Source organism: Phyllobates terribilis, unplaced genomic scaffold, assembly GCF_046119375.1.
Source record: "Phyllobates terribilis strain yellow unplaced genomic scaffold, ASM4611937v1 Scaffold_2__4_contigs__length_985480577, whole genome shotgun sequence".
Classification (NCBI taxonomy): domain Eukaryota; kingdom Metazoa; phylum Chordata; class Amphibia; order Anura; family Dendrobatidae; genus Phyllobates; species Phyllobates terribilis.
The window spans coordinates 310,121,808-310,135,534 of NW_027362762.1; positions in this window are offsets into that span (position 1 = coordinate 310,121,808).

The following is a 13,727-nucleotide window of genomic DNA, read 5'->3' on the forward strand; positions in this document are numbered from 1 at the left end:
GTCTGTGAATGATCTGCCACTTCTGTTTGACAGCTCAGCAGTGACTTGTTATTCACACACTGGAGGCAGGCCGAGGGGCCAGGTAATCACAGACAGGGAGGAGAAGACCCCCTGTACCGTCCGGCCCCTGTGCACTGAAATCTAATTAGCAGAAAACTTTCAAATGGTGAACAAATAAACCTGATTTCTTCACCAAAGGTAATAATTTAATCACTATTACACATCAAAATTGTGCTGACAGGTTCTCCTTGGGGTACAGTACAGACCAAAAGTTTGGACACACCTTCTCATTTAAAGATTTTTCTGTATTTTCTCAATAAGAGAATGCCAAGAGTGTGCAAAGCAGTCATTAAAGCAAAAGGTGGCTACTTTGAAGAACCTAGAATATAAGACATATTTTCAGTTGTTTCACACTTTTTTGTTAAGTATATAATTCCACATGTGTTAATTCATAGTTTTGATGCCTTCAGTGTGAATGTACAATTATCATAGTCATGAAAATGCAGAAAAATCTTTAAATGAGAAGGTCTTTCCAAACTTTTGGTCTGTACTGTATGTGCACACTGTTCGTAGCTGCCTGCGGCCCCGACACAGTGGAATAGTCACCAGGCGGCTTCTCATTTTGTGCAAATGGACGGCGCCATTTTTTTTCCCCAACGGACTTTCCTCATTGAGGTTAGGCCTATGGGGAAAGCCCGCACGCAGACCCACCAGAGAAATTGACATGCTGCGGTCTGGAAAGATGCGCCGCATGTCAGTTTCCGCGGGTGTACCACAGACGCATAGTGGACATGGGATTTCTAAAATCCCATCCACTATGCTGTAACATCTGGCCAATGCGGGTTTGATGCTGCATAACATTTAGCGGCTCCTGACTATGTGCACCTAGCCTTAAAATGATGTAGATGATTTGGCACTCAGATAGTGAATATAGTAAACAATTTTTATTTAGTGAAGACAATCCAAATAAATAAACGTTTCAGTCGTATTGAGCTTCATCATTAACACGGTTTGTAAGAGGTTAATGTGCATGGCAACGCTGTTGTAAAGCAGTGAGCACTGCAGGGGAAGGAAGTGTCCACACTTAGGGTATGTGCACACAATCAGTAATTGCTGCGGATTGCACACCAGCCACTTGCGCAGTGGCCAGATGTTACAGCATAGTGGATGGGATTTGTAGAAATCCCATGTCCACTATGCATCTGCGGCACACCCGCGGAAACTAACATGCGGCGCGTCTTTCCAGACCGCAGCATGTCAATTTCTCTTGCGGGGTGTGCATGCAGGCTTTCCCCATAGACCTAACCTGTATGAGGAAAGTCCGCATGTGGAAAAAGAAATGGTGACGTTTATTAGCATATTGAGCGGATGTCTCCGGCGGCTTCTCCACAGCTTCACGGCTGCGGCAGGCTCCGGATGGTGGGAACGTAGCCATAGAGCCCCGCTGCCGGGGGGTGAATTAACTTCCTCCCAGCAGCGTTCGTTGTGTAGTCACGTGGGCGGCATTGCTACGGGTTCAGTCATCGCTCTGTGTATGCACGGCAGCGGTCCTGACTGACAGCTGGCCCTAATGCTGAGCTGCTGTCAGTGCAGGGGGCACAGTTCTAGATCTCTATACACAGAGCAGTGACTGAAACTCTCGACACCACCCCCCATGACTGAACGCCGAACACTGCTGGGACTGGGTAGGTTCAGAATTCTAGTAACCTGCAGATTAATCCCATATCTGCAGGTTAATAGCGTCTTTTCACGAGATAGGTTCTCTTTAATGGCACTATATAAGTGGGTAAAATAAATAATAAATTGTGCCACCTGTATCATTCATCAGGATGCTGACCAGAAGAGGCCTAAGCTGCGATTTCTATATATAAGGGAGGGCATATAATGGACAGTTCATATATTTAGTGAGTGGTTGAAAATGGGGCTAATTTGTACTTAATGGTGGAAATAGCAATCTGTGCAACAATTTGATATGAAGGTCTGATCTTATAAAAAGGAAAAGTTTAATCAGATGATATGTCACCGGTAATAACCCTTATGTATAGTACTGCCCCTTATTACATAATGTTATTTGAAGTTATGTATAGTACCTTCCATTGTTAGATAGTGTCCTCCCTTATTCATAGCACTGCTCCTCATTAAAAAAGTGTCTTTCTTATGTATAGCACTGTCCATTATTACACCATGTCCTTACTTATAAACAAATTGTGTAGGCATTGGGACCACTATACATTAAACCTGCATGAGCTTTCATTACATCCTGTTCTAAATTAATAAGCATTTATTTGGAGTAATAGCTGCAAAATGGAGAATAACAGTTTTCACTCTTTTGGGAAGGCTTTCTACAAGATTTTGGAGTATACCTGTGTGAATTTTTGACCCTACATCCAGGAGAGCATATATGAAGTTAGACACTGATGTAAGATGAGAGAGAGGGTCTGGCTGGAAATCACCATTCTAGTTCATCCCAAAAATATTCAGAAAAGTTAGGGGCAGGACTCTCTGCGGGCCAGTTAAGTCCTTCAACACCAATCTCACCTAGCCATGCCTTTATGTACCTTGCTTTGTGTACTGGGGCACAGTTGTGCTGGAACATAAAAGGAACTTCCCCAAATTGTTCCCACAAAGTTGGAAGCTATAATTGTCTCTAATGTCTTAGTATGTTGAAGCATTAAAGCAGATGTCCACTACAGAACAACACCTTCTTAAGTGCCCCACACATACAGGTGCATCTCACTAAATTAGAATATAATCAACAAGTTTATTTCAGTTCTTCAATACAAGTGAAACTCCTATATTACATAGAGTCATTACAAACAGAGAGATCTATTTCAAGTGTTTATTTCTGTTAATGTTGATGATTATGGCTTACAGCCAATGAAAACACAAAAGTCATTATCTCAGTAAATTAGAATACTTTATAACAACAGCTTGAAAAATTATTTTAAAATCCAAAATGTTGGGCTACTGAAATGTATGTTCAGTAAATGCACTCAATACTTGGCCAGGGCTCCTTTTGCATCAATGTGGCATGGCATGGAGGCGATCAGCCTGTGGCACTGCTGAGGTGTTATGGAAGTCCTGGTTGCTTTGATAGTAGCCTTCAGCTCGTCTGCATTGTTGGGTCTGGTGTCTCTCATCTTCTTCTTGACAATACCCCATAGATTCTCTATGGGGTTAAGGTCAGGCAAGTTTGCTGGCCTATCAAGCACAGTGATACTGTTGTTTTTAAACCAGGTATTGGTACGTTTGGCAATGTGGACAGGTGCCAAGTCCTGCTGGAGAATGAAATTTCCATCTCCAAAAAGCTTGTCGGCAGAGTGAAGCATGAAGTGCTCTAAGATGTCCTAGTAAACGGCTGCGCTGACTTTGGTCTTGATAAAACACAGTGGACCTACACTAGCAGATGACATGGCTCCCCAAACCATCACTGATTGTGAAAACTTCACACTAGACCTTAATCAGCTTGGATTGTGTGCCTCTCCACTCTTCCTCCAGACTCTGTGACTTTGATTTCCAAATGAAATGCAAAATTTGCTTTGCATTTACTTAGTGTCAATGACTGCCCTCTGGACGTCTGTCAAGTCAGCAGTCTTCCCCATAATTGTGGAGCCTACTGAAACAGATCAAGGTACCTTTTTAAACGCTTAGGAATCCTTTGCAGGTGTTTTTTGTTAATTATTCCAATTCACTGAGATAATGACTTTTGTGTCTTCATTGACTGTAAGCTGTAGTCATCAACATTAACAGAAATAAACACTTGAAATAGATCACTCTGTCTGTAATGACTATATAATGAGTTTCACTTTTTGTATTGAAGAACTGAAATAAATTAACTTTTTGATATTCTAATTTTGTGAGATGCACCTGTAGTTTCATGTTAACAAAGATGATTTTAATACCCACATAAACCATCCCACCCGACAAGCGTTTTGCTTATTAGTGTTTATACAGGCCGATAATCGGTGGACTCAAATTTCTGCTACAGATTCTCTTCTAAACACACATTGAATTTGTGAACACACCCTTATAATAGAAGTGTTACCTTCTATTGTAATCCTGCTTGTTAGGATAATAATAAAGCGTCAGCCTAAATGGTAATCGCTAGTAGTGACTCTCAAAAGGGTATGACATGATGTGTCATTCACTATACTATTCAGAAGTTCTGGAAGAAGCTCAAGGAAGTGGTTACATCTCACAAAGAACATGCAGAAACCTGGTTGGTCGAGCCATATTTTGAACTGTTGCATAGGACATAAGCAAATCAACTAGACATAGTCCTTGTTCCTTTAGGCTTCCCATATTTGTTAAATAAATATTCCCACCTTAAGCTTTTGATATACCATAGCTTTAAAACACCAATCTTATAAATAAGGGTCTCCAGACAGCAAGTAAGCATCTTCAACTGTTTACTTGACACACACCAAACTAAATGGAGGGCATCATGATATATAAAGTGACCTCTAAATTCATTCACCATCAGATGAGGCAGAGTTCAGGGGACCCCCAGTCTGAGACAGATGTTGGTCTCAACCCGAGCTTGCATCCAAAATACGTTTATGGCATATTCTATATGCCAAAACTTTTTAAGGTGAGAATATCTCATTAATTTTAAAGCACCACTCCAGCATTTTTTTTAATGCAGCTCTAGAGTGGTGCTTCTAATGTAAAGTCTCTGACCCTACTCTTATACTCACCTGCCACCGTGTTCATCTTCTATCACTGCTACTCCCGTTGGGTTCCAGCAGTTTGTAACCTGCCGGATTTCTTCAGTGTTTCATGGAGTGAGCTGGAGATCACAACTCAATACACACCTATGAGAACCTCTCATAGACTTGCACTGAAAGCTTGTGACTGTTACCTCTGACTTCCGGCCAGTCAGAAGCTGCAGTCTCAAGATGACACTGCAGGACCGGAGTGGCACTGAAAAATGGTGAAGACACTGAGTGGGTAAGTCTAAGACAATGTGCAGGGACCTTGGTTTAGTAGCACCATTCCAGCGCTGAAAAATCACGCACGCTGGAGTGGTGTTTTTAAGAGTTTTAACTAGTGTTGAGTGAGTATGTTCTGTTAACCCTTTCGCCGAGTACCGAGTATTTATAGCTGCTCGGTGATATGCTTGAATCACTCCCGTGTGCATGATTTGCGACTGTTTGACAGTTTTATTACATGGGAGGAATGTCTATTTCTTACACATTCCTCACATGTAATAAAGCTGCCAAACAGTTGCAAATCATGCACAGGGGAGCGATTCAACCATATCACCGAGCAGCTTCAAATACTCGGAGCTCGGCCAGAGCATACTCAGACAGAACATACTCGCTCAACACTAGTTTTAACACCTTCGTCCTGAAGCCTGTTTTTACCTTCCTGACAAGACCAGATTTTACAATTCTGACCAGTGTCATTTTAAGTAGTACTAACTCTGGAACATTTCAACAAATCCCCGTGACTCTGAGACTGTTTTTTCAAGACACATTGTACTTTAGGTTAGTGGTAAATTTAGGTAGAATTTTTTTTTGCATTTATTTATGAATATATCAGACTTTTGGAGAAGCTTTTGAGATTTTTAAACTTTCAATTTTTATATCCTTAAATCAGTTAATCCTGCTGTACAAAATATTTTATAAATAACATTTCTCATATGTCTATTTTGCATCAGCATCAATTTTTAAACAGAATTTTTTTTTGTTTGGAAGTTAGAAGGGTTAAAAGTTTATTAGCAATTTCTAGTTTTTCCAACAAAATTTACAGAATCATTTTTTAGGGACCACATCATGTTTGAAGTGGCTTTGAGGGGCCCATATGACAGAAAAGTGACATTATTTTAAAAGCTGCACCCCTCAAAGTGCTCAAAACCACATTCAAGAAGTTTATTAACTCTAGGTGCTTCACAGGAATTAAAGCAATGTAGAAGGAAAAAATTAACATTCTAATTTTTCCCACAAAATGTTCATTTAGTCTCCAAATATTGCATTTTTACAAGGTCAACAGGAAAAAGGGAACTGTACTATTTGTTGTTCAATTTCTCCTGAGTACGCTGATTTCCTATGTGTAGGAAAACTACTGTTTACGCGTAAGGTAGGACTCGGAAGAGTAGGAGTGCCATTTGACTTCTGAAATAGATAAAGGACCCCATGTTGCATTTGCAGAGCCCCTGATGTGTCTAAACAGTGGAAACCCCCCACAAGTGAACCCATTTTGGAAACTACACCCCTCAAGGAATTTATCTAGAGGTGTAGTGAGCACCTTAAACCCACAGGTGCTTCACAGAATTTTATAATGTTGAGCCGTGAAAATGAAAAAATACATTTTTCCCACAAAAATGATGCTTCAGCCCAAATTTTTCATTTTCACAAGGGAAACAGAAATTGAAAGATATAAATTGTTGTTCAATTTGTCCTGTGTACACAGATACCCCATATGTGGTGGAAAACTAATATTTGACTGTTTAATAGCAGGGCTTGGAAGACAAGGAGCATCATTTGAATTCTGGAGCACAGTTTTGGCTGAAACATTGCGAATGTCATGTCACATTTGACGAGCCCCTGACATGTCAGACAAGCAGAAACCCCCACAAGTGACCCAATTTTGGAAACTACACCTCTTGAGGAGTTCATCTAGTGGTGTAATGTGCATTTTTAACCCTCAAGTGATTCACAGAATTGTATAACATTGGGCTGAGTCAATGGAAAAATTAAATTTTTTCCACTAAAATGTTACTTTGGCCTCAAGTTTTCAATTTTCAAAGGGATAATAGGAGAAAATGGCAAACAAAATATGTTAAACAATTTCTCCTGAGTGCGCCAATACCTCATATGTGGTCGAAAACTATTTTTGAAGCACAGTGCAAAGCTTAGCAGGGAAGGAGCGCCATATTGTTCACATTTTGTTGGAATTGTTTGAGGGTGCCATGTCACATTGGTAGAGTTCCTGAGGTGATAATACAGCATAAACCCCCCTATAAGTGGCCTAATTTTACAAACTACACCTCTCAATGAATTCATCTAGGGGTGCAGTGATCATATTAACACCACAGTGTGTCACAGAACCTTATACCATTGGGCAGAAAAAATAATGCCATTTTTACCTCAAAAATGTTGTTTTAGCCCCAGATTTTACATTGTTCCACAGGAAAATGGGTAAGAATGGCACCAAAATTTGTCACACAATTTCTGCTGAACGTGCATTACTCCATATGTGGCTGCACAGTACTGCTTTGCCACACGATGCCACTCGGAAGGGAAAGAGTGCTATTTGATTGTTGGAGAACAAATTATCATAGAATAGGTTACAGACTCCATATACAGAGCCAAGTGACCCCATTTTGGAAATTACACCCCTCTGGAAATTTATCTACAGGTACAATGACAATTTTGGCTCCATGGTTGTTTGCCAGAAACAAGCAGCAGTGAATGTTGCTGAGTGAAAATTGCAAATCTGCCATTATAGTGGTCATAAATTGTAGTGCCCGTATGTTGTAGTGCCCGTACATTGTGCCCAGCTTGTGCTTCTGGAGACATGGATCCCGTAAATTAAGTGGGCTCTCATTGCTACAGAAATGCCAAACATGGATGCTAACTGCAGTTTAGGCACACTGTGGCTCAGAAGGGAGACATTTGGATTTGGGAGCGCAGACCTCGCTGGATTTCTTTTGGGGAATGAGCAGCCATAGCGCTTTTCCAGTGCCTTTGTGCTACCAGTAACAAGGAAGCCCCCTATATTTCCATTGACAGATGATGCACCTGAGGGGGGATTTGCTTTTTTTGTGGATTGAGTTGAAGCTTTTATTGGGAACATTTTACATAACATTTTGGATCACTGGGGACTTACATCAGGGTTTTTATCTAAATCTCCAAATGACGTGATTAAGATGAAAGCCCCCAAAGATCCATCTTCTATATTACTCTGGATGTGTCCTTTCCGAAGCCCGGATGGGCGGCACCTGCACAGTATGGTGTCGGAGTCAGTGCATACGCATACCGCACTACGGCACCATTTTATTGAAGACACTGTGTATGTGAATTCGCAGACACACTGTCTTCAACAAAATGGTGCTGGATATCACGGGATGCGCTCGCGTTGACTCTGGCACCATTTTATTGAAGAATTCTATTATTATCCCTATGTCCGACAAGTGCGCAATGCAGTGTTGATGTTGTACTACATTACTTCAATAAAATGGCACCGAAGTCAGTGTGTGCACATACCGCGATCTTCGTTTCCATTTTATTGAAGACACTATATGTGCAAATTTGCAGACACACTGTCTTCAAAAAATGAAGAATTCTACTACAACGTCAACATAGCCATCACCATTATCCCTATGGCCGGCTCCTGCATACTGCTATGTTGATGTTGTAGTACATTACTTCAATAAAATGGCACCAGAGTCAGCGTATGCACATACCGTGATCTCCGCCGCCATTTTATTGCAGACACTGTATATGTGAATTCGCAGAAACAGTGTCTTAAAAAAATGGCGCCATATAGAGTGGTAAGCGCACGCGCTGACTCCGGTGCCATTTTATTGGGTTACAGAGAAGTATTTCCACAGTAAAAAAATTTAGTTTTCAGGTAATACTCTAATAAAATTAAAAATGTACCAATAAAAATGCTCGCCACCCGTGCATACAACGGGTTCAATAGCTAGTTCACTATAATGAGGCAGCAGAATTACTCTGTACTCCGTCAGACATATGTTAAGTGGTGTTCTTCTTTTAGAGGTGCCCAAAACTGAGGTCGACCACACTTTTATGGACTCTTAAAAAGACAGTGCCTCCATCTACTTCATTATAGGCAATCATCCACCGGGGGTTCCGTCTGAATCAAGTATTTCAGGGATTTACAAGGAAAGCTCGATGTACGCTTTCAGCGCAGAGCGCATGATAAGTGTGAGCCGAACCTTACTGCGATCTTTGGGAGGCCGAGTGAACAAATTAGCAGCAGGTGAACAATTGGTTTTATATATTTTTTACGTCTTTCCTCTTTCGGTATAAGTGATTAGACGACTTTATCCTTTGGGTGGGTGCGATTACAGCGATACCAGAATTATAGCGGGTTTTTATGTTTGGCTGCTGTGCTACACACTAAAAGACACTTTTTTTGCAAAACAAAGTTTTTGCATCTCCATATTTTGAAAGCTAAAATTCTGCATTTCTGCCGATAGAGTCATGCGATGGCTTCTTTTTTGCGGGGCGTGTTGACGTTTTTATTGGTATCATTCTCAGTCATATACAATTTTTGATTGTTTTTTATTCTGATTTTTGGGAGAGAGAATGAACAAAAACCAGCAATTCTAGAATTTTTTTTTTACGACGTTCACCGTGTGGTAAAAGTTATAAGGCAACTTTATTCATCGGGTCAGTATAATTACAGCGATACCACATTTATGTAATTTTTTTATGTTTTGTCACTTTTACACAAAAAATATTTTATATTTTTGCATCGCTTTATTCTGAGAGCTATAGTTTTTTTTTTCTTCCGCTGATGGAGCTATATGGTGGCTTGTTTTTTGCGAGACAAGGTGACATTTTCAGCTATATCATTTTTACTTACCTTTGACTTTTTAATCGCATTTATTCCTATTTTTGGTCAACGGTATGATAAAAAAGCATTGTTTTTGCCACTTTTTTTATTTACGGTGTTTACTGAAGGGGTTAACTAGTGGGACCGTTTTATAGCTCAACTCATTTTGGATGCAGCGATACAAAATATGTCTACTTTATTTGTTTACTTTTGTTTTTACATAAATATATGTATTTACTGGATTAATATTTTTTCATTTTTTTTGTCTTTATTTTGAGGCGTTTTTTAAAATATTTTTTCAATTTTTAAAAACTTTTTTTATCATTTTGTCCCAAATGAGACATTAACTTTCCTTGCCTTGATCGCTGATCTAATAATAATCAAATACTCTGCAATGCTTTTGCATTGGAGGGCATTAGCTGAGTGCATCTCAGACAGGGAGGAGGCGTGTCAGCTCCTGCTCTTTTCAGGAGCTTGCAGACCACCATCCCAGGGTGACCCTATGGCCATATTTCAGCCCGGAGTCACCATGGAGACCATCGGCACAACGTAATTGCATTTACGTTGTGTCGATTAGCGCAGAGAGGGAGCTCCATCCCTCTGCTATGCTGATCGATGTCTCCACTACTATGTCTGAGTGTCCCCCTCCAATAGGTGTACACGCCCAAAATTGATGTACAACAGAGTACACTATCACTCTGTCGGCACAATTATAGTCTATGGCCACGTCAACGCAGACGCCAGAATCCTGTTTTGAAGGGGGAGTCCGGACATTAGCCCCGACAGCACCAATGAACAGGTTCCAAAACAGTGTGAAAGCACACTTAGTCATGGACAATGCAATGCATTTGAAACTTAGCTATATTATGCACAATGTTTTAGTCATGCTATTTATCTGACCTGTTAATCAGTATCTTGCACTCTGTATTTACCCACAAATAAAAAAGCTTTGCTTGTTCGTGAAGCTGGATATCCATTTTCTGCATTGATGTTACTGTATCCAGACAAAGAAGTCTCCTGTGCTCCTAACTACAAAGACATCTGGTGAGGGTAAGCTGGATTACTTTCCTCTTGCTGAAATATGCAAGACCTCTTCTGAAATAGTCCATGTCTGGCTGGGAGCTTATGTTGTTCTAAAGCTCTAATTAATGCTCAGCTATAGTGCCTTTCAGCATGTATAAGCTGCCCATGCCATAGGCACCGATACAACCCCATACTATCAGAGATGCAGGCTTTTTAACTGTGCCCTGGTAAGAAGCTGGATGGCCCCGTTCCTCCTGAGTCCGCAGGACATGGTATCCATGGCTTCCATAAAGAATTTCACATTTTGATTCATCTGATCACAGAGCAGTTTACCATTTTGCCCCAGTCCAGTTTAAATGAGGTTTGGCCCAGAGAAGATGGCTGCATTTCTGAATTGTGTTGATATATGGCTTTGTCTTTGCTTGATTTCGGGTTAACTTCCATTTGTGGATTCCATGGGGAATTATGTTCACAGACAATGATTTCTGGAAGTGCAGTAGAGGGCAATAAACCTGCAGGAGAACTCTTGCAGGATGTGCCAGAGATGAGAGATTGCCATCTGCTGGCCAGGCGAAATCAAGCGGAACCAAGTTGTGCTAGAAGAGTTGGAGGGGGAGCAAATTCAGATGCCGAACCTGATCAGGCAACCTCTAGGAAAGATTTCCTTGATAAGTCCTGAAAACTCCAGCGGGCCAAGACACGGAGATTTGGCACCAGGCTGCAGAGTGGAGCAGACGTGCTCCAGAGGGACCGAAGAGCCCAATGCGACAGGCCTCAGCTGGAGGCCTGCGTCGCACCAGAGCCAAATACCGCCTGATAAGCTCCAGACCCTTCACAGAAGCGCCCTGAGTCCTGCCCATGTTAGTCAGAGTCAGGACCTGCGCTCCACACTGAGTAAGTTCCCAGAACCCGACGCCACCTGTCAAGAGCTAAGGTCTGGATCCCCTTACCCCAAGCGTGAGAGACTTCTATCGATGGTCAAGCTGAGAAGAGCTGAGAGAGGACTGCAACAGGAGAGACGCACCAGCAACAGCAGATGAATTGCGCGAGTGAACAGGGCCGTCACGTCCAACTCTCACCTACGGTACCGTGGACAGTTGGGATTAGGACTTCAGGTTGGGAGTGGGCCAGTTGGTGTCTGGGAGGCTAAACGGGATCTGATAGACTTTGTCCAGAAGAGACTTGTGGCCTAGCGGGAAGAACCGGTGACCCCCACTAGGGCCATATAAAGAGAACTCACGTGTGACTCCCACGACTGGGTGCATCACACTTTTGCAAAGAACTTTACTGTTATTCACTGAAAATATTTCTTATTGTTATTCCAAGTTGATGTTTATTACCCTTGTTACTAACCCCCTTGCAGAATGGTTGTTATACATATAAAGTGGTTATATCAACCCCTGACTATTCCCGCCTTGTGTCTCTATGCGTTGTATTCCGGCACCTGTGTTACAGAAGTATTCCTGCACACATGCAGTGATTTGCATGACCAAATCATTCCTGGTTTTAAAGGGAATCTGTCACCCCCTGGGAGATATAGGTTATAGATAATTAAATCCATACATACTTGTATGGCCCATAGCAGAGGTTTGATTTCAGAGAAATGTGTTTTTATCAACTCTGTTTTGCACAGGCTTGGTGTCCCCCGTTTCTCTAAGAAATCCCAGCCTACCTTCTTAGTAATCACCGAAATCCCCGCCTGTGCTTATTTATCATATTCCCCCCCTCTCCTGCATGTCTGTCTGTGCACTGCGCCGCAGGGTTCTATTGCGCAGACGCCGGGAAGTCAGGGCCCTGTAACGTGCAGGGAAGGGGGGGGGGAATGATAAATAAGCACATAGGCGCCAAGCCAGTTCAAAACCGAGTTGATAAAAGCACATTTCTCTGCAATCAAACCTCTACTATGGGCCATACAGGTATGTATAGATTTACTTTTCTATAACCTGTATGCCCATAGTAGAGGTCTGATATCTCCCAGGGGGTGACAGATTCCCTTTAATGTAATGTCGCCTGAGGGTCCATAGGTCACAAGCATCCAATATGGATAATCTGCATTGTCCATTGTCCCTTTTATAAATGGATTTTACCAGCTTCTCTGAATCTTTTGATATTATTTGCTATAGTTGTTGGGATATTCAAAGTCTTTGCAATTTTACATTGGGGAACTTTTTCCTGAAATTGTTCCACAATCTGTAGGCGCAATTGTTCACAGACCATCTTTGCTTCTGAGAGACTCTGCCTCTCTAACATGCTCTGTTTATATACAGTCACATGACTTAGTTGAAAATTGATCCTTTAGCAGTTATTTTATTATTACCACTTACTTTTAGAGCCACTTGTTAACCCTGTTCCAACTTTTTTGAGATGTGTTGCTGCTATCAATTTGAAATAATTTCAAGAAAATGTTCCCCAATGTAAAATTGCAAAGACTTTGAATATCCCAACAACTATAGCAAATATATATATTGTGACAATACAGCTTATAATCTTAATCAGCCGATTAAATTTGTTAAGCCAAGAGAAATACACTATTATCTTTGCGTTGACTTGTAAATGTATGTGTATTTGTGTGGCTGGTCAAGAAGGACATACGACTATTTGTATAACCCTGATTGTTGTCTTATATTGGTCTGTGGAACAATGAATGTTTGCTAAATATGTTGATTAACCATTGTGTGGACCCTGTGGCTTGTTGACTCACACAACAGGAGGATAAACTACGTAAATTGATTAAATGCACAAACAATAAGTCCTGAGCCCTATGAGTAATGCCCTCCCTAACCCCTTAGCTGTGAATGTGTACTTGAAAGGACAACTGTAACTATTTTAAGGGACATGTGCTTCTGTAGCAGTCAGACTTGAAACATAAATTGGAAAGAGACTTTACAGGGAGAGTCAAGGTTCAGACTCTCTTAGACCATCTGCTTGGAAGCATGGCTTTAAGCAAAGAGACACCGATTTGGATTCTTCATGATTCTGGCCTAAGGGTATATGGCCCTGACTGGAAAGATACGGATCTGCTCCATTGACCTTCAGAGAGCGCATGGATACAATTGGGGAGACCAGGTTGGGATAATGAAGTCATCTGGCCCCATGGATATGTTGATTGGGGTTGCCAGGTGGGACCCTCCGGTTGCCTGGAACCTATGGAGACATTTGGAGAAGCCAGATTGGGA